The 21,216-nt window shown below is 37.3% G+C and overlaps 1 long non-coding RNA gene across 2 annotated transcripts in view; it reads right to left on the reverse strand.

The window, feature by feature from the left end:
- The window catches only part of LOC144235361 (uncharacterized), a 455,442-nt gene that overhangs the window by 411,390 nt on the left and 22,836 nt on the right, over window positions 1–21,216 (reverse strand). The window lies entirely within an intron of this gene.

Below are 21,216 nucleotides of genomic sequence, written 5' to 3' on the forward strand. Positions count from 1 at the left end.
TACCAGTCAACTAAAGTTAGGAAACTATGATCTTTCATTCTTATGATTTGCCTCAGAAAAGTGAAGACAGCTGTTGGGTAGTCGGCCTGCGAATCACTTGCCTTTTGAATATAAATGAAGTGCTTCTTAAATTTCAGTTCTTTCATTCCTTATCTGTATTCATCCAGCAGCTGATGGAACTGTACTATATCTTCCGAATTATTTGGCATTTTATTTTGTCTGCAGAATTGTAATGTTAATATAAATCAGCCGAGATTTTTTAAAAGTGACAATAAAAGTCTTGAGGCAAATTCAATGAATTAAAAGGCTTCTGATGCATGATTCTGGTTTAATTCAGCTTTTTAGGTAATTTCTCTTATTCGAAGGTCAAAGAGGCATCCATGGGAACTAGACACTTTCACTTGGGTGAAAGCTGTGTGATACAAAATTGCAGATATGAACTACATTTTTTGTACAACATAAACATCAACACCTTCCACAGACAAAGGATGTGCACCCAAGACTAGCCAAGAGAGCAATTTTGTGGCGCATAGATAGACTGCACTGATTCCATTGTCCCCCAGGATGGTGCATTCCTTGAGATATCTCGGGGGCTGGTGGGCAGCTGGTGGAGGAGAGGTCAGAGTGAGCTGCACCATTAATCAGTAGTATAAAGGCAGGCTGGGCATCTGGGGGCTAGGGAGGAGGAGAGACTTAAAAAACTGGGAAAATGAAGAGGAGTGGATCCCGAGAAGATAAATTAACGGGTTCCGAACAGGAAAAATAACACTAGGGACTATGGAAATGGCTAATGTCTAAACTTTGAGTTCTCATGGAATCTAGCTCACACTTGGAATGGTTTTATTTATATAATTTCTGATAATCTGAATAAATTAAAGACCTCCATAATTCCAACTTTGGGGCATAATTTCTGCCCCAAAAGTTTAAAGTATCAGTAAATTCAGAGGATATACTAGTGGAGTTTGCAAATATATCTATATCTGTATGTACATATATAGATACACACGTATATGTATATTCTTTTAGTAATGAATTCATAGATTTGACCATTATTCAATTTACTCCAAGGATAACTTTGGACTGTAGTTGGTGGTTCTATATTTAAATTCTCAAGTATAAAAATAATCACATAAATCCACTCATTTCAGAGGGATAAAATGGATAGTTAGCATTTCTTTAAATATTGATAAAGATTTACTTCATTTTCCCTGTGATAGTGTCTAACAACTGCTACTATTTCTAAGTTTTATAGTGTTTTAAAGCAAAATCCAGGAAATTTACACAAGTTGTGTATATCAAGTAAATAGAAATTTTTAGATGTTTGTTTAAAATATAAATACAGCATCTCACCTGGATAGCTCAGTAGGTTAAGTGTCTGACTCTAGATTTCAGTTCAGGTCATGATTTTACAGTTTGTCGGTTCGAGCCCCATGTTGGGCTCTGCGCTGATGGCACAGAACCTGCCTGGGATTCTCTCTCTCCCTCTCTCTCCATCTCTCTCTCTCTCAAAAATAAATAAATAACTTAAAAATATTATAAAATATAAATTCAGCAATTGTAATTTATTTTTTAAATTTATTTAAAAATTGTTTAATGTTTATTTATGTTTGAGAGAGAGACAAAGTCCGAGTAGGGGAGGGCTAGAGAGAGAAGGAAGGAGACACAGAATCCAAAGCGGGCTCCAGGCTCTGAGCTATCAGCACAGAGCCCGATGCAGGGCTCGAACTCACAAATTGAGAGATCATGACCTGAGCTGAAGTTGGACGTTTAACTGACCGACCCACCCAGGCTCCCTGGTTGTAATTTATTTTTTAATTGATGTATAGTTGACATGCAATGTTACATGGGTTTTAAGTGCACACCCCAGTGATTCAACTTTTCTGTATGTTATGCTATGCTCCCCACAAATGTAACTGCCATCTGTAGGCATGCAATGATATTCCAATGTCATTGACTATCCTCCCTAAGCTGTACCTTTCATCCTCGTGATTCATTCATTCTATAAATGGAAGCTAGCACACTGTAATTTAGATCTTTTAATCTAATTCTTTTCATAGCATAACGGTAAAATATTGGGAGAAATTCCCCATTGATAATCTTAAGTTTTATCCTGGTAAATATTTGATATAAGTAAAATACAATCAAAATTAGAGAGAAGATAGAAAAGAGGAGACATTTGCTAGTACAGTCACCATATCTTGATAAAGTCCTTATAAAACTTAGGAGAAAAAACTCTGAGAATCAGCTGCTCAGATAGGAACTACATTTAAAGGAATATGGATATTGTGGGAGACTTTTTCAAGCAACATGAATTAAGGTAAATTTTGCTGCTATTGTACGAGTAGCAGAAATCCATCAATTAATGTCATTTTTGTAAGTGAAAGATGACCAACATTCAAGAATTTGCATAGTCCACAATAAGGAAGTATAGATTTTCTTACATTTGTTTCTTTTCTCATATCCAAGAGAATTACGAATTGCTTAGATACGCTTGTCCCAAGGGCACAGATGACAACTAAATGCAGTAATGCTTGCCCTATGGTTTTCAGACTTGATTAAAGTGACTGGTGGAATAAATGTGTGTTGTGGTTGATACCCTTCTAAATTTAATGGAAAACACTGTAATTACAGCCAATTTTATGTGATGCTCTGAACAAATATTTACACTATGCAATGAAAGCATCTTTGTCCTATTTATGACCTGTAACATGGCTTAGAAATTATAGCTTAACTGGATGCTTTGATATAATTAAATATATATTTAGCTGACTACCTAAGGTCTGCACGACAAAAATAAAAATACAAGCCAGTGGGTTTGGGCTTTTTGTTTGTTTGTTTTATTTTCCGTAAGAATTACTTATGTCTGAAGTCAAATGCAATTATTTTTCAAGTAATGCCTGTTAGAGAGAACAAGAATAAAAAATACTATACTTTATTCTCTCAGCAAAGGGCTTCTATAGATGCAACATTTATGGGACTTGGAGAAGTCTACACCAGAAAGACACTTGGAGAGTGGATCCTGGGTGGCTCTGTTGGTTAAGTGTCCAACTCTTGATCTCTGCTCAGGTCATGATCTCAAGGTTCATGAGTTTGAGCCATGTAATGGGCTCCTCACTGACAGTGAGGATCTTGCTTGGCACTCTCTCTCCCTCTCTCTCTGCTCCTCCCCTGCTCACTTGCTCTCGTCTTTCTCTCTCAAAAATAAATAAATAAACTAAAAAAGAAAAGAAAAGAAAGACATTTGGATAAGCCACACTACAAAATGGAACTGTTTATCTATTTCAAATACAAGTCTAATTAAAACCTTTTACTTACATTTATTCACTCTTTATCTTTACTATCTTTCAATTCTTCTTTAAATTTTTCCTTATAGCACAATTTTCTCCACCAAAGATTCAAATTCAATTCCTATTTTCCACCTTCAACAGTGATAAAGTCACCAGGTGGGACCTGTAATATACAGTAACTTCCAATAGGAACGTTTACACTAGTTCACAAAAAAAAAAAAAAAAAGTTTTGTACTGTTAAGGATGGCTTATAAATACATGGTTTCTATTGAAATTGGGTTTCCTGGTGAAGGCTCAGCACTTGTCACTCAAACTGAGGTAAAGTTCCCTCTCAGGGTTCTTTATTACAATTAGACCCAATGACCAAGAACTCACGTTAGGGTCACTTCCCAAGATCTCTTTACCTAAAGAGATGCAGGTGAGTGGTGAGGTGAGGTGTAGTTGTGGTTTATTTCTCTTTCACATCAAAGTCCTGAGATGGTCATACATAACTGTCACTTACATCCCATTGTCCAGAACTGAATGATTTGGCTATTCCCAGCTGGGAGAAAGGAAAGGAGATGCAGCCTTGATTCCCGGCAGCCATATGCCCGGAAGAACACTGAGGCTTTTTTGTTTTGTTTTGTTTTTTAAGGAAGTAGGTTTAGAAACAATTTCTAATGTTTATTTACTTATGAGAGAGCACAAGAGGGGGAGGGGTAGAGAGAGGGGGACAGAGGATCCAAGCAGGCTCTGCGCTGACAGGCTGACAGCAGCAGTGAACCTGATGTGGGGGTCAAACTCACGAACTGTGAGATCATGACCTGAGATGAAGTCGACCCTTAAGCGACTGAGTCACCCAGGCGCCCCAACAAAAGCTTTATTAATCGAGAATAACTGACAAGCGGACTTGGGGAAACAACTAGCCATCTCTTTCATGCCCCACACTATGTATTTTAATATTGAATTCATCATCAAATCTGCTGTGCTTAGGATCTGTCATAGGAATTTCTTTAATCCTCGTTGGACGCTCACCCAGACTAATATCATTCATAGTTTTCAAACTATTCGATTTAAGTATTTCTTTAGTTCATGTGGAGAAAAAAAATCAATTGGATGGTACAGAGGAAAAATATAGTATCTCTAAGCATCATGTTACTTAGAGTTTATAATAAGAAATGCTCATGGTATATGTTAGAAGTCAAGAAAATTATTACATAAATATATTTCACCACAGGGAAATCTCTTATTTAAAGTAACTTATTTATATATTTAGTACTTGTCCCTCATCTTTTTTTCTAATGACTCGCTGCAGGTTCTCAAAATAATATGACATGTTACATTAAAGGGACAGGACTCAGTTAAAAAACAGCTTTGTTTGGGAATTCTAAAACGTGGCCAATTTATTACCATGCCAGAACATTTCAAGGTGTTTCACAAAAGATGTACAATTACTTAGCAATTGTAATGCAATCTGTGGTCCCAAGATAAGGATTGAAAGTAGAAGGAAACAAATGAGTCATTACAACTATTGGCTTCTATTTTGGATAAGATTATAAAGGAATTGTCTGCCTTCAATCTTAGCTGCTTCCTATGTGAATATGCACGAAGAATGTAGGTGTGGTAAATAAAACAGAAGAAGCTATTTTAATACATTTTCATAACATCTTGCACATACTTTTAAAATGAGTTAATTGGACACAATCTGATCAACAAAAAAATTAAACTACATAAAAATCAAAAGGAAAAAAAAGACAGTTCTTCCTCTTTTTGTTAAAATAAATTCCTGATTTGGTGTGTTACAAATTTCTACATACTTGCATTCTACAGATTATGATTTAAATGATCCATATTGAAACTTTCAATATTTAAAATAAGTTTTTCTTTTCCTTTTTGCCCAAGACTACTAGGTACACAATTACTAACACTTCTAGGTCTCTGCACTGTGTGGAAGAGTTGGGGGACAGTGAGATACAGATAAATTTTCTCTTCAAAATTATGTTTTTCTGACCTACTGTAGCCTCAAGCAGAGAGTCATTCTTTGATCCCCATCACCCAATGGGCTCACAGCTTCATCAATGACATCGTGGCTTTCCTAGCCTTTGTATACTTTTGATTTAACTCTGTGTCTTTGGTAAGCATACACAAAAACCCGAAGGAACGCCTTGAAAAGATGACTAATAGAATGGTAAACACAGAGCTGGGATTTCCAGTGAGGGTAGCCTGGGATGACCTTAATCTGATTTCAAACTAGGGATCTCTTGCAGATAATTTGGAAAGTGAAGATTAATAGAAATCACAAGTTCTGTCCTGCTGAATTTGTATATCCAGTGCTCAGTGCTTTTTCTTAGTTATAGTAACAATATCAATAGCTAACATTTATGGAACATTTACTATGTATAGACACTACTGTATGGGCAGTATGCATGCTCTAATTAAGCTCTTACAACAATCTATAGGATAGGAATCATTTTGTTTCCATTTTACTCTTAAAGTAATTGGGCCACAAGAAGATCAAGAATTTTCCCAACATTACACAGCTAACATGTGGCAAAGGGGAGATATCCAAAAGGGGAGAAGTATCTTGGACAGTTGTTAAAGAATCCTCGTGGTCAAAATAAGGTAAAAAGAAGCTGAGCTACCTCCATTCAAGAACTTACAGAAATGGACAAAGAGGAGGTCACCAGTGTTGAAGACCAGTGGGTCTACCTCTTCACGTGCACTACCCAATGTCTGTTTCTGACAGAACTCTATAGCAGGGGAAGGGAAATCTGAAAAAAGATTGACATTGAATTTTCCTCCATCCAGTAAAAAAGAAATCAAGAAGATAAGTTTTACTTGGAGAAATCAAAAAAGTGACATTTCTTACAATGAGAGGATTCAAGTGAAAGTCATATGAACTATAGAGTGGTAGGGTTCCAGGAGACCCCAGCATTCAATATAGCATGGGATGGATAAGGAAATGGGGGCTGTAATGACATGCCCAAGGACTACACATTTCTTTTACTCTTTGCTTTTTTCTTTAGAGAGAGACAGAATATTTGGGCATGTGCACATGTGTGAAAGTGGGGGAAGGGTAAAATGAGAGCTAGAATCTCATGCAGGCTCCACGCTCAGCACAGAGCCCATGTGGGACTCAGTTCCACTACTGCAAGAGCACGACCTGAGCAGAAATCAAGAACTGGACACCTAACAGACTGAGCCACCCAGGTGCCCGAGAACCATACGTTTCTTACAGAGCCAGGCACACTGACTCCTGAACTTCCTCCTGGACCATGCAGCCACCACCAAGCTATCTAAGGGTACATCAGAAATAGACATACCATGAGCTCCACTCTCATGGAGCTTCATGTGTCTGTGGCCAGATTTCTACTTTTGTTTCATTGGAGGTGATGTTAGCAGGTGTTTTTTTTTTTTTTTAATTATGTCACCAGGGTATGAATATTTTCTCATTAAAACAACTCAAAAGTTATACATAAGCCTCACACATGAAAACAGTCTCCCTTTGCCCTCTCCCTCCACATTTAAGACCCCCCTCAGAGAATGAGGGCAGGAGCTGAGAATCAAGGAACAAGAACCTAGAATTTGTACCTTTATTGAAAGTTGGCCAACTGAAACCTGGATGGAAAAGATATAAGCTTACAAAACTGTCAAAGGAATGAACTGGTTTTTATTGTTTGTTTTGCCGTATTGAATCAACTTGTAGGGCAGATTCTTTCTTTGATCTGAAAATTCTGAATAGGCCATTTAATTAAGTGAGAATTAAGCTGATCCCTCATCTGAATAAAAGGTGTTTGAGACGTTGAGCCCCCCAAACTTGAATGTTTTAGTACAAAAAGATTCACACGCAAGGTGACCTATACAGTGCTTAATGTGCCAGAGTATTATTCTGTTTCAGAGAAATGATTTGTTGTATACATTTACTTGAGAGCTAACTGTCTTAAAAATACCAATTGTTCTTATATGTCAGTGTATACATTTGTTTGCAGGCTTGCTGACAGGAAATTGGGAGCTGAACTCTGAGAAGTTGAAGAAGGAATTTTCTTTAGAGTCATGGCACATGGCAGTGCTGCATGCAGGCCCCCCGCAAGATGGTTGGCATGTTCCTAACAACTCTGAGCTGGAAGCTCCCTTTGCAGAGGGGAGTGGTACCAATAACAGTGGCCACAGTAAGGTTCCTTTTAGGGGCCATTATGTCAGTGAACATGGACCCACGGAGAAAAGAACTGGTGGACACAGCTTCCCAGAGACCAAGGCAAGCCAAACACACAACAATAAGAAATAATCAAGCCCAGTTTTTAATCACAGATGATTAAAGCTTGCAATATGCCAATTATAATTTATATGAATATATATCTTCCAAAGTTTTGTTTTTTGAAAGGATATACAACAAAACTTAACACGGGTTATCTCTGGACAACAGGATTAAAATGCTTACAAATTCTTTCTGTATATTTTCTATTTTTTCAGCAATATATGTGTACTAGTTGTATAATTTTCTGATGGCTACAAATTATACCAAAGGAGTAAACCAAAAAAAAAGATGTATGCTACATTTCAGTTAAGATGAACACCTGCTCTGTTTTAGGCTTATGTCATGGTTTTTGAAAAGCATGTGAAAACACACATTTTTTTACTTTCTGGAATATCATTTAATAAAATATAATTTCCATTCATTAGCGACTAGATTATCTGGAGCAACATTATTTAGGTGTGTACTGATAATTTGGTAAACATAGTCCTTTATAATAGTCACTTGGGGTTTGGTCTGTTTATCTATTCCTAGGGGAAAATGATAGACTCCGATGGGAGAACTTATCCAGCAAATAGGTCTTCAGGCCACTGACGGTACTTGTTTGGTCCTGTTTGCTACACAGCTAACACACCTTCAAGTCTGCAGAACACTTACAGAAAGGATAAACAAGATATCTGTTCTACCTGTTTGCTGTGGCAGAAAAACATGCATCCATGAAATCTGAAAGATAGACCTTTTTATTTAAATACATATAGGGTGATCAAATATTTTTGACCAATTCTAGATATTGGCAGGCTTTTTCCCTCCAAACCTATAGCTTAAAAATAGGAAACTTTACACTTTACATGAGTGAAATGAGTGAATTGTATGTTTTGTGAACTATATCTCAATAAAGCTGTTTTTAAAATTTTTTAATGTTTATTTATTTTTGAGAGAGACATACAGACTGAGTGTGAGCAGGGGAGGGGCAGAGAGAGAAGGAGACACAGAATTTGAAGCAGGCTCCGGACTCTGAGCTGTCAGCACACAGCCCAATGTGGGGCTCAAATCCACAAATCCTGAGATCGTGACATGAGCTGAAGTTGGATGCATAACTGACTGAGCCACCTAGGCACTCCAATAAAGCTGTTTTTAAAAAGAGGAGGCTGGAACACAGAATGACATACTGGAACAATAAAGAAAACACATTTCCCTGAACTCAATAATGATTTGTTAAATAAATTAATGAATGAAGATAGTTCAAATAGATCCATTTAATCATTTTGGTTTTTTTTTTAAATAAGCATAATATGTATAATTTAGGATATGGAACATTGGTAAAAATGTAAGAAACTGCTAAACCCCATGCCCTAAACATTAAAAACATTTTTTTAATGTTTATATATTTTTGAGAGGGAGAGAGACAGAGTGTGAGTGGGGGTGAGGCAGAGGGAGAGGGAGACACAGAATCTGAAGCAGGCTCCAGGCTCTGAGCTGTCAGCCCAGAGCCCGATGCCAGGCTCAAACCCGCAAACCATGAGATCATGAACTGAGTGGAAGTCGGAGGCTCAACCAACTGAACCACCCAGGTGCCCCAGGTTACAAACATTTCAAGAAAGTTTACATGTAAACTATAAAATTATAATTGATTTGTAAAATTTGTAACATTTTGAGTACACAGAAAAAATATAGAAGGGAATCAAAGTTCTAGAAATGTAAATATGAATCAAATTAGAAAGGGAGTTTTATGACCAGAGAATGGTATGTGAGGTGGCCAACGTCCAAGATGAGGCCCAAGGATCCCTACCTTCTGATATCCCTACATACCCCACACCACACCCCACTGTGCCCTCATGGTAGAAGGTTCTGGGTGCCACAGCACATGGCAGAAGTGATGGAGTGCCATTTTGGTTTTGTTTGTTTTGTTTTTCAAAGATTTTATTTTTAAGTTATCTCTGCCCCTAAAGTGGGGCTCGAACTCAACTCTGAGATCAAGAATTGCATGCTCTACTGACTGAACCGTCCACGCATACCTGGATTGTCAGTTCTGAGGCTGTCATACAAGACAATGTTGCTTCCATGCCCCCCAGCCCACCAACTCTTTATCTCTCAGGGTGAATGAGCTGCCAGGTCATGAGCGGCCCTGCAGAGACACCCATGTAGTGATGCCTCCTGCTAATAGCCACACAAATGAGCTTAGAAGCAGATCCCTCAATTAGGTCAAGCCTTCGGAGGACTGCAGCCCCAGCTGACAGCTTAAATACAATTCGATGAGACCCTGAGCCAGAACCAGCCAGCAAATCTCCTCCTGGGTTCCTGACTCTCAGAAACTGGGTGCAATAGTAAATGTTTGTTGTTTTAAACTACTAAATTTGGGGTGATTTGATATGCAGCAATAGAAAACTAGTACAAGACAATAAAACAACTGAAGAAAATGTAGAGATCCCAGACTTATGTAACATTATAGGCTTTTCTAGAAAACATGGAACTGATGCAATTCTATAACACCTAGTTTGCCTTAGGCCTTTCATCCTATTAATTCCTTCTTCTCCAAACGTTTTCAACACATGTGACTGGGAAATTTTACTTTCTTGTGGAAATATATTTCTAGTTGCATAATGAAGGTCCAGAGAAAATTTTAGATTTACTTTACGTTGGTCATGATTTTTCTCTATAAATATTAATGTTCAATTCTTAAATACTACATGTATTTTTCTTATAATAACCATAAAGTGCATTATGTGAGAAATGTGATTTTACATATGTTAATTCTAAAAGAGAACAGCTAACAAATTTTAAAACCTTTTTCCATTATGGAACTTTCTTATTCTTTTTAGGAATTGACAATAGGTAACATTCCAGTTGAATCCAGTGGGAATGCTCATAGAGGAGAGTAGCTCCTTTGTAGAAGCCTACCTCACAAACATGGGAGGGGGGTGTTGCCCATGGTCACAGGAAATGAACACAGTCTTAGAAAACACTGTTTTTGGGACACCTGGGTGGCTCAGTCGGTTAAGCGTACAACTTCAGCTCAGGTCATGTTCTCACGGTTCGTGGGTTCGAGCACCACGTCAGGCTCTGTGCTGACAGCTAGCTCAGAGCCTGGAGCCTGTTTCGGATTCTGTATCTCCCTCTCTCTCTGACCTTCCCCTGCTCATGCTGTCTCTCTCTCTCTCTCAGAAATAAGTAAAACATTAAAAAAAAAAAAAAAGAAAAGAAAACGCTATTCTTCTTAAAGAAAGAAAAAAATTCCCTTTCTTTCACTGGTTTAAATGTGCCAATTTGTTGCAATAAATATCTCTAAATAAAAATGTGTGTGAAGAGTGGTAAGAGTATGATGGTATTCATAGACCAACACCCCATCATTTAGATGGCTATAGCGTGACTCTGGACAACCGTGCTCATCAAGCACCATCCCCTGGCCTCAGCTGACAGGCCAATGTGAACATCTGTTAATCCTGGAAATCTGAAGTGGAGAATGGTGGGGCCATGTGAAAGGATTGGGAATGACTTCGTCTTTCTCAGGATGGCTGGGCCTCTGCCATACAATCTTGGTTGCCGTGGGTGGCTCTGTTTTTATACATGTGATATGAAGCAGAGGGAGACTTTTGGGTGAGAAGGAGGTAATGAATCACAAATTTAGAGATCAGTATACATAAGGGTCCAAAGAATGTTTCCAGCAACTTTCCTGTCCTTAAGGTCCTCAGGATACTCCTATGTACTTATATATTCCTCCTTTTTTTTTTTTTTTTTGGTTAAACACATTTCTTGAAAATGAGAGTTCTAACACAGAAATAATTTAGTGATATGTCCTATGGATTAATTAAGGAAGTCAAGAAAGATTTAACTAAACAGCTATTGACCACACCATTGAAAATACTAAACATTTAATAGAAAGGGATTAGTACAACTATAATGTACCCAATATGAATCAGGTTGGCAATATTAGAGTAGGATTACCTGTTTATGATACATGTTAATGAAAAAAGCAAGTTTGGGAAGGTTATGTTTTATATGATCACATATTCTTAAATTTGTTAATGTTTATTTTTGAGAGAGAGACACACAGGGAGAACAGGGGAGGGGCAGAGAGAGAGGGAGACACAGAATCCGAAGCAGGTTCCAGGTTCTGAGCCATCAGCACAGAGCCTGATGCAGGACTCGAACTCACAAACCAAGAGATGACATTGAACTGACTGAGTTACCCAGGCGCCACTCACATATTGTTTTTAATTTTTCAGAATCATTGGATTCTGTGTCTCACTGTCTCTCTCTCTGCCCCTCTCTGCCCCCCTCTCTCAAAAATAAATAAATATTAAAAAAATTGTCTAAAAAGATGATATGTAGAACGTTTGTTAGTTTACAAGTTGAGTAAGTAAAACCAAAAGCTGTAAAAGTTATAAAAGAGAGAATCCAACAGTAGCTTAATATCAGTTAAAAGATAATATAATAATCATGAAAATATGAAACAAAAAACACTCCTGCAAATGAATTATAGTTTATCTCAGTTATATTGTATAGATAAACAACAGCCTTATAACAATTAATTGGATAAACAATATGTGGTTTGTATGGCTCACTTATTCTCTGTGGGCAATTAGCCACTGTCTGAAATCTCACTCATTCAGTAAATGTTTGAGCCAAACCGTAAGTTCAACAGATAGCAAACATATTCTGGAAGGATGATGTATGCTAAACTAAGCACACTGTGATTAACTGTTATTTATGTTTAAAGCAGATCGTTAGGAAGTATAAAAAAGAAAATATTCAACTGAAAAGTAGAAAATGATCAGACTGCATATTGAAACCATGTTTTGCAGAAACAGATGATCTAAACCATGACTCCTTCAAATATAAAGCATTAAAATCAAACTTTCTCTAAATACTTGCTTGGCATCTTACCCCTGCTAACCTGTGTTATACCAAAGAACTTCAATCACAAGATGGGGTTGGCACTATTTCAGAAATGCTTTTCAACAGCACAAAAACCTTTTTTTGGAAACTAGGATTAGCTTAACACAAATATGGGTATGCAAAAGTAAGCACTAAGTTATGTCATATTTATTCAAGTGGAATTCTTCCAATGTTTTCTGGAAGAGAAGTACTTTTCAATAATGCCATTCTGTAGACCAACATCTTAGAGAAAGTGCTTATGTGTATTCATCTTTTTTTTTAATGATTATTCTCAAGTGCATAAAAGCCTGATAGTAAGATAAATGTCAGAATTTCTATGTAATTAATAACTGATTTCAATAAAGTTTATTTAAAAATAAAATAAGCTCAGGATATTTTCATGTGGAAGTTAGCTCCACTACCTTTTTTTCCATCTTTTAAATCCTAGAAAAAATTACTTTGTTTGGATCTACAAACTTCTAACTTCTCTCCTCTGGTTCATGCATCGCAAGCATGTCAGAGTAAACTATCTCCACCTACATTACCTGTATAGTAAGCCACTGACATGACTGTCTCCAGCTTTTTACTGCATATTACTGTATATCAGCTATTTCTATCTTAAGCTTCTTCAGCTTGGTCGCTGACTTGATGATCGAATTGAACTGCATGCTCTCTCTGCTCACCCACAAGCACACATAACACTAAACTCTTCTATTTCCTGAGTGCCCAATGTCTGTCAGTTCTTTTTCTTGTTTACCCCTGAAATCTTAAAATTACCTGAAATTTAGTCTATCACCCATTGGTCACCTCTTCATAAAAGTCTTCTCTTAGAAAACTCATTCACTCGCAAGATTTCAACTCTCACTTGATTCTGAAGTTAGTTTCAGGAACTAACTTCTGAAAGCTTAGTTCTTGTTGTCTGCTGGTCAATACCATTAAGTTATGGCCTTATCTAGAATAGAACCCACCATCTTGTCCACCAAGCTGATAGTTCTCATTCTTTATTGCTTTATTACTAAGTTCTGTCAAATCTTTCATAGAGTTTCTGAAATCCATCTCTTGATTTCTCTTTGCAATTACCTTTCTGAGGTTATGGTCTTATTATGGTATTGGTTTCTCCCTGCCCCATGTCTGACATTGGGTGTCTCAAAAGAAGATCTAGACATAGCCTTGCATATGGGCGGGCAGTGATCACACGAAGCATGATTGAGAGTCTGGGGGAGTGGGACACAGAAGGAAGGAGAATCAGTTGAAAGGTAATTTATGGAATTGGCCACCACTTTGGGTAACTGATATCAGTTTTCACCAGGATGTTCTAATGACCTTATGAAATGCATCTTTGAAAATCCATGTGGGAGAAGAAAGGAGGAAATATTTACTTATAAGCTCCTGTTTCTCTTTGATTAAAAAATGGCTCTACCAGCAATGACTAGCCTGCACTTTCTGACTACACATGCATAAGTGTATGCAGTTCTCTTGACCTTCACCATGACATTACGGAAACTCTGGGCCAGAAGTGGTATGTAACTATTTTGAGCTTAGGCGAGTTTTGTCTAGTTGTAAGACATGGGGCAAAGAGTACTGGGCACCTTATAAAACTTACTTGATTTGCTATGTATGTCCCTTATCTCTTTAATGCGATTCTAAATGTCTTAATGGCATAAATCAATTCCGTAAAGAGTTTGACCCACAACTACAATTACTCCTCTGGCTCTATCCCCAGTGATGTGAAAACACTCCCCACTAACTAATTTTAAAGCTTGTATTTTGAATTATTTTCTCATGATGCTGCTGTGTTCCTATTATCTGGTCTCCTTAAGACTATGGCACATCTATGGAGGAAGTCTGACCAGTTTGCTACATAGTCCCTTGCTACAGAAATAGAGAAAATGAGTAGACTGTCTAAAGTTGGAACACTGGAGTCATTACCCCTCACAGTGCAGCCAACTAACCTAAATTTCCAGAGTATGTTTTGAAATCTTTCACCTATGGATCAAGGTCAAATTATTCAAGTAACTTAAGGTTGGTTTTCATTACACTTTCTTATCGTTAAGTCATACAACCTAGGAAGACATTTTTAACATACTCTTGAATCTATTCTATCAAGATGGGCTGGAAGAAGTTGGCAGTTGGGTATTCAGTTCAAGTGGTGATGACACTCAAACTATGCCTATGTCCTACACAACAATGGTGTTTGTTTATAGAATGTTTTAAAAATAAAGCAGAGATAAAACAAACTCACCTTCTTTATCATTTGGATACAATATAACATCTACAAAATTTATCAAGCTCTTTATTTACTGGTCAGTGGTTTTCAAAAGTTGAAGATAAATTAGTAGAATATCTCCTCTAGCAGAAATTTGGGGAGTTTCTTTGACCTGAAATAAATGGCCTTAATGTTTTTAAAAGAGGAAAGTTTGAGAATTTGAAAAATGTACTCATTTACTTAACAAATATTCCTTGAGCATGCTATTGTGAAAAGGCACTATAAGATCATTCATTGCTTTAAAAACTAGTGTCTATTTTTCTTCTTATAAAATACCAGCTATACTCTTGCAAAACGAATAAACAAAATCTCAGAAATATAAAAGTACCTGTTACACTCAATCACTCAAAGATACTGTTAACCTTTGATGAATGTCTCTATTGCTTCTTTGGTGGAATCCACTCAAAAACACTTTCATGGGAACAAATAGGAGGTTAGAAAAATTTAAAAAACATCTCTGTTCAAGTAGATTCTATGTTTTCCAGGTACTAGGATTATGTCTTACTCTTCATGGTATCTACCCAAGAACTGACACATATTATACGCTAAAAAAAATGTCCACAGTAGCAGTTACTGAGTCTCATTAAAATCCAGACCAAAACAAAATATATTAATAAGCTCTATTCCTCACAGTGTCTGCTGTTATAAAGATATTGAGAGTGTTCAGTCACATTAACTCTTTCCAGTAGTAAAGGATGTTCACCAACCTTGAATAGAGTTGTTCACTATAAGATGATAAGCTTTGGTGTTTATTTAGGAATGGAATTTGGTGGTACAGGTAATGGAATCTATACTGATGTGGTTGTTGAAAATCAGGAATGTGATATCATTTGGGGCACATATGGTGATGGTGTCAAATTCTTAACATTTTTTTATCTCAACTCAACCAGAGTAAGGTAAAGATTGATTCATCATATCATTGACTCATTTTTCACACATGATAAAAAGGTGACTAAACTGTAAAATTATCATTCTACTATTTCTACCAGAAAGTTCAAGTAATTGGAAAAACAAATCAGGAGACCAAAAAAAAAAAAGAGTGAGAACAAACTCCATTATTTTTCCTTTGTTTGAGAATTACATGGAGCTTTCCTTCAGAAAAATATGTTTTCTAGCAGTTATTTGTATGCTGGATCTGAACAAGTAGACTGTTTTAATACAGAATATTTTCCTTTTAAACTTAATATTAAAAGGGACATAGTAGGGGTACCTGGCTAGCTCACTCAATAGAACATGCGACTCTTGATCTCAAGGTTGTAAGTTGAGCCCCATACTGGGTGTAGAGATTACTTAAAAATAATTTTTTTTAAGGACATGCTAATCAATTCATGGAGAAGAATACCTTTCCACCTCCCCATCTTTGCACCTTCAGGATATAAAGCAGATATTTCTAATATCTTGAAAAGTGTGGAAATGGGTCCCACATTTGTATAATGAAGTTCTTTTTCCCCTTAAAGAAATGAAACTAGTTTTTGTGTTGATTTCGGCTACAGTTTTAATATGTAATCAAGTTTTATTATGAAAGTAGTAAGGAGAACTTTTGAGATGAGAAACAAAGAAGTAGTAGGTCTGACATGGGAGGCCTAGGGGGCAACGGATAGTGGTACCAGTTATTGAAATGGGTGTGTGTGTAGAGACACAGGTTTGGGGGAGCTGGAGAATCAGGAATTCTGTGTTCTTATTTGATGTCTCTGATGACAGAATTCAACCTTGGTCTTTTGTTCCTGGCACTAATTTGTCCCTGAACTTCTGCCTTAGTTCTCCTTCTTATTCTGCTCCAGTATACCATAAGAAGTAAAAACTCCCACTTAGCAGTGCCCAGTTCCCTTACTGGGGTTTGCCACCACCTCTCCCCTAAAATGGCAGGTCAGTAGGGAGGGAGGACCATCATATAGAGACAGCCCATCCAGATGTGACTTCTGTTCTGTCTTCCAAAGCCCGGTCACTGCTTTTTGTAGAACCCATGTTGAGCAGCTTTTATATGGAACCCTCTATATTAAAATGATGGGTCATCAGTCTTTTAGAAGTCATGCTCCTTCCTGACTTGTCTGTCTTGTAAACATTCAGCTTTGTCCCAGCGAGTCCTGAGAAGGCCAATTGTTCAGGTAAAAGGACTAGTTTTCAGACTATTCATCTGTTAGCTGAAGAAAATAAGATGCTATGGGATACACAGATAGTAGTATAATTCAAAATAATCATCAGGATCTTTAAGATCCCATCAGGCAGAAAAAAACATGTTGTTTTACCTCAATCACTAATTAGTGGTAGTTTTGAATAAGAGGCACCTCTGTTTTAAAATAATGTATCTGAAAACTGAACAAATGCCACTTTTTAAAGTAAGCCTCAAAATGATGAAGGATAGAGTTAGAATTATCAAGTTATTTGAATTGCACAGTTAACCACTGGAATAATTCAAGCTAATTGACTCCAAAACCCCTCCATTATCTTGGCAATTTAGAAAAATTAGTGGTTCCTATCCTGAATTACCCATGTAATTATGGTTGTAGACCTGAGCTATTGTCTTTTTATTGTAAATGATGTTCTGATTTGAGTTGGTAGTATCTTAAGTGACATTTTAGGGTTCAGCTTCTTTCCTGGAGGATAGAGAAAATCCAAGAAAGAGGTCTTCTAGAATCCCATGTATTATAACAGATGCCAGACACACATTCCACATCCACAAAGCCCAAGTCAAAAGCTAATAATGTCCATTCTGACATTTCATGCTCAGCATTGTGATTCTCAAGTATGAAAACATTTAGTCAAATGAAAATAAAACTGTTTTTATTTACTATTGTATTGTATTGTATTGTATTGTATTGTATTTTAGAGAGAGGGAGAGCTGGTGGGGGAGAGGAGCAGAGGGAAAGACAGAGAAAGAGAGAGAGAATCCCAAGCAGGCTCCTCACTCAGCATGGAGCCTGATAGGCAGCTCCAAGTCACAGCTGTGAGATCATGACCTGATCACTCAGGTGCCCTTATAACTGATTTTAAAATGACTAAGTGGTTTGTTTAACTGAATGTATTGAAATTATTTGTTATTAATCATATTTCCCAAGGCTGCCAAACTAGTTCTTTCTCACGCATTTTGCCAGGCTATTTTCTCAATGAAATGGATGGATACTGACCTTATTTTACTCAGGTCACCTGTAGAATCAAGTAGGCGTTCTTAGTTCTAGAATTCACTTCCCCTGGTGTCCAACAAATGTAAACTTACTACCTTTCAGAGACGGCACTAGTTTTCTCTTGGCAATGCTGAACACAAAAGGAATAATGTTCCACATCAAATGGCCAACTCAATGGTTCTACAAATGCATTTTCATAAGCAAGATCCAGGATATATTTTTAGAAAGTAGTAAATAATTCTATTAATATATTTATAGCAATATCATAATAAATAAAACATTTATTGACCAATAAAATAGCAATTGCCAATTGAAAGTAGTGAATTAATATGCATGTTTATACTCCACTGCATTTGTATACAGAGCAACTAACATAATTTTATTATGAGTAATGTTTTCCCAAGCAAAGTAAACCAAATATTTATCTGGGGACTTTAGGCAGCAGAAGATAAGTTTGGCAAATTATATGTTTTAAGCAAATTTGAAGAGAAGATACTTATCTCCTGCAAGTGATATAACCTCATATGCAAATCTTCCGACCTATCTCAAATGCATTAGGATTTTGTTCACTCCAGCTTCAGAGAACTTGTGTAAAAGTCCATGATATTATCAAATGGCAAAAAGATGATATCTATTGGTAAATGCATTTTTCCCAGTAACCCACAGTGGCCCTATAAATGCTTGGCATTTATTTTTTTTTTAATATTTTTTATTTATTTCTAGGAGAGAGAGAGAGACAGCGTGAGCAGGGGAGGGTCAGAGAGAGAGGGAGTCACAGACTCTGAAACAGGCTCCAGGCTCTGAGCTGGCAGTCAGCACAGAGCCCAACGCGGGGCCCGAATCCACGAACCGCGAGATCATGATCTAAGCGAAAGTCGGACGCTTAACCGACTAAGCCACCCAGGCGCCCCAATGCTTGGCATTTATAAACAACTGATGACATGAGAGGATTACAAAAACAAAGGTATCACTTTAGTGTTTCTCTTCTGAGGAGCAAGAAGCCAAATGAGATGAAGAGGGTATAAATAAAAAACAGCATCATCAACAACAACAATAAAAACACAGACAAAAGAAACCAAACCCAAACAAAACCACCTTGAGCGACATCACAGAATATCCATGAGAAGCCAGGAAGAAGTTAGGAAAACTAGAAAATAAGTTGAGCCATCCAAATTATTTAGAACAATTGCAATGAATTCTAAGGCAAGTTTAATGCTCAGTAAGAAACTGATCTGGAAAAGTTGGGCTGAATATGAGCAAAGAATGACGAATCAACAACTGAATACAAGAAATGCAGATCCGGAAATTAAGCAAATCTGCTGAGATCTATGAAAAGGGTTAACGTTTGTACTAAAAGTCACCATAATTTCCCATGTGCTACTGGTGGCAAAGCAAAATGACTAATTTTCAAATATCAATAACCGCAAAATTGTTTTTGGAATGTTGTGCTTCACCAAATTTACCTTCCTTATTCTCACAGCAAGCTGTGGGGATCCCCTCAGACCCACAGAGCTGGTATGAAGATGATTTTAAACCAAAGACATTTGAGATTTAACAGATACAGGAAGAAGGTTTTTTGGAGCGTCTCTTATCTAACTAAAGGCAGAAAATTCTGGGAGCGAGGCTGCCATAAATCCCTTCTCAGGGGAATTTTACTGACTAGAAAAAGGACAGAGAAGAGCACATGCACCTGCATAAACAAGCATTAGCACAGACTTTCTTATCTCCCCTTTGTTCCTCTAGAAACCCATCTGTTCTTTCCATAGAAGCCTTTTCTCCCTCCTCCTGTCCCCTTCTTAAGTTAGGTATATAAACCTGTCTTTAGCTGTTATGAGAGTAACATTTTTCTCTTTGTTTCTACTACAAAGGTGAATAAGAGCTGAGTTTTCTCTTGCTAATCTGTATTTTTTCAGTTTAATTCACATGTCCCCGGTTAATGAACACAAGAGGGTAGGTAGAAGAAAAGTTTTTCCTCTGATGAACCAAAAGATGCAAGTAAATCTCATCTTCATTGTAGACATGAGAAAACAGAGAAAATAGGAAAGTTGCCCAAGGTCACTGAACCTGAATAGTCAAGATTCAAATACAAGGCTATTAATTTTATACAAGTAAAAGTCATTAAGTTGTTTATAATGGACCTAAAGGCCCTCCCAGCCCATGTGAACTGTCATATCTTTAAAACAATTCTTCCAAGATCCCACCATTACTGTCTTAATTCTGAATTCTTTGGTATTCACCTGGAGGGATGTTATTTGGGTGACTGCAAAGTTTACCCAAATTATTTGATAAACGCAAAGATAAAAGAAGCATTTAATTTTACTTCCTTCACAAACTGGTTTCTAAGGTTGCTTATGTTTAATCACTGGAAGAAATTCCTTACATACAATTGGAAAACTGACTCAAGGTGAAAGAATCCAGCATGACTAAGACTTGCATTTGTCACATGGCGACAATGAGGAAGTTGAGCAGACAATACACAGGACCAACACCAGCCAGAGACCAATGTCTCTTAACCCTTAGGTATGCCCAACCTTGCAATGCTGAAGAAACACCCTAGAACAGCTTTAACTAGCAGCTATGAGGGAAAGCAGCCAGCCAGGGTCATGGAGAATCAACTGCAGCTCCCGGGTTAAAGGGGGAGTTGCCTAGGGAGGGGGAAGGGAGGTAGGATGGGGGTGCGAAGATGGAAGCAAGGTCCCTTGTGATAGGCATAGGAAAGCAAACCACCTGCAGAACACTAGAGTAGTTGGCACCAGAGAGCTGTGTTACAAGAAGGCAGATAAATATTACTACCTTCCTTCATTGAAAACAATTAGGATTAACTAATAGGGATAGATTTCCAGGACATTTTTTTTTAAGTCAAGTTATGGAACCAAATGACATTATTTTTGTTTTTCAAAATCCTCAAAGTGATATGTATTTCCTAAGTGTACACAGAAATTTCCATCTGTAAATTCATAGTAAAAGGGCTAGGAGGATTCTTTGGAAGTAAACAAAGACCACTAAGGAAGAAAAATCGGAGGCTCGTTAGTGAGGGTTTGCTGGAGTAAGGGAGTCAGCCACCATCACTGATGTCTGGCAGAGACTCAAAGGCAGGCAGTGGTGAAAAGTGGTGGAAAAGATTGTTATAGGGGGAAAAAAAGAAGGAAAGCTTCAGGTATGCTGTCATCGGAAATCGTTGGCATGAGAAGCTAAAGATGGGCTAACTAGAAGTGTCCTATGTGATTGGTTGGGAAAGCATATTTGGCTTAAAGCAGACAGAATTTAATTCCAGCAACATCTGATACTAAAAGTTACTATTCACTGTGCCATGCTGGTGCTTACAAAAGCATAATTATTTTAACATTAAAAGAGAGAACAGGTCATTACCACTCACAAAAGGTAGGCATAGACATGTTGGATTAGCACAATATTAGCATCTGTTAGTACAATATT

Source organism: Crocuta crocuta, unplaced genomic scaffold (genome assembly GCF_008692635.1).
Source record: "Crocuta crocuta isolate KB4526 unplaced genomic scaffold, BGI_CrCroc_1.0 scaffold64, whole genome shotgun sequence".
Taxonomy (NCBI): domain Eukaryota; kingdom Metazoa; phylum Chordata; class Mammalia; order Carnivora; family Hyaenidae; genus Crocuta; species Crocuta crocuta.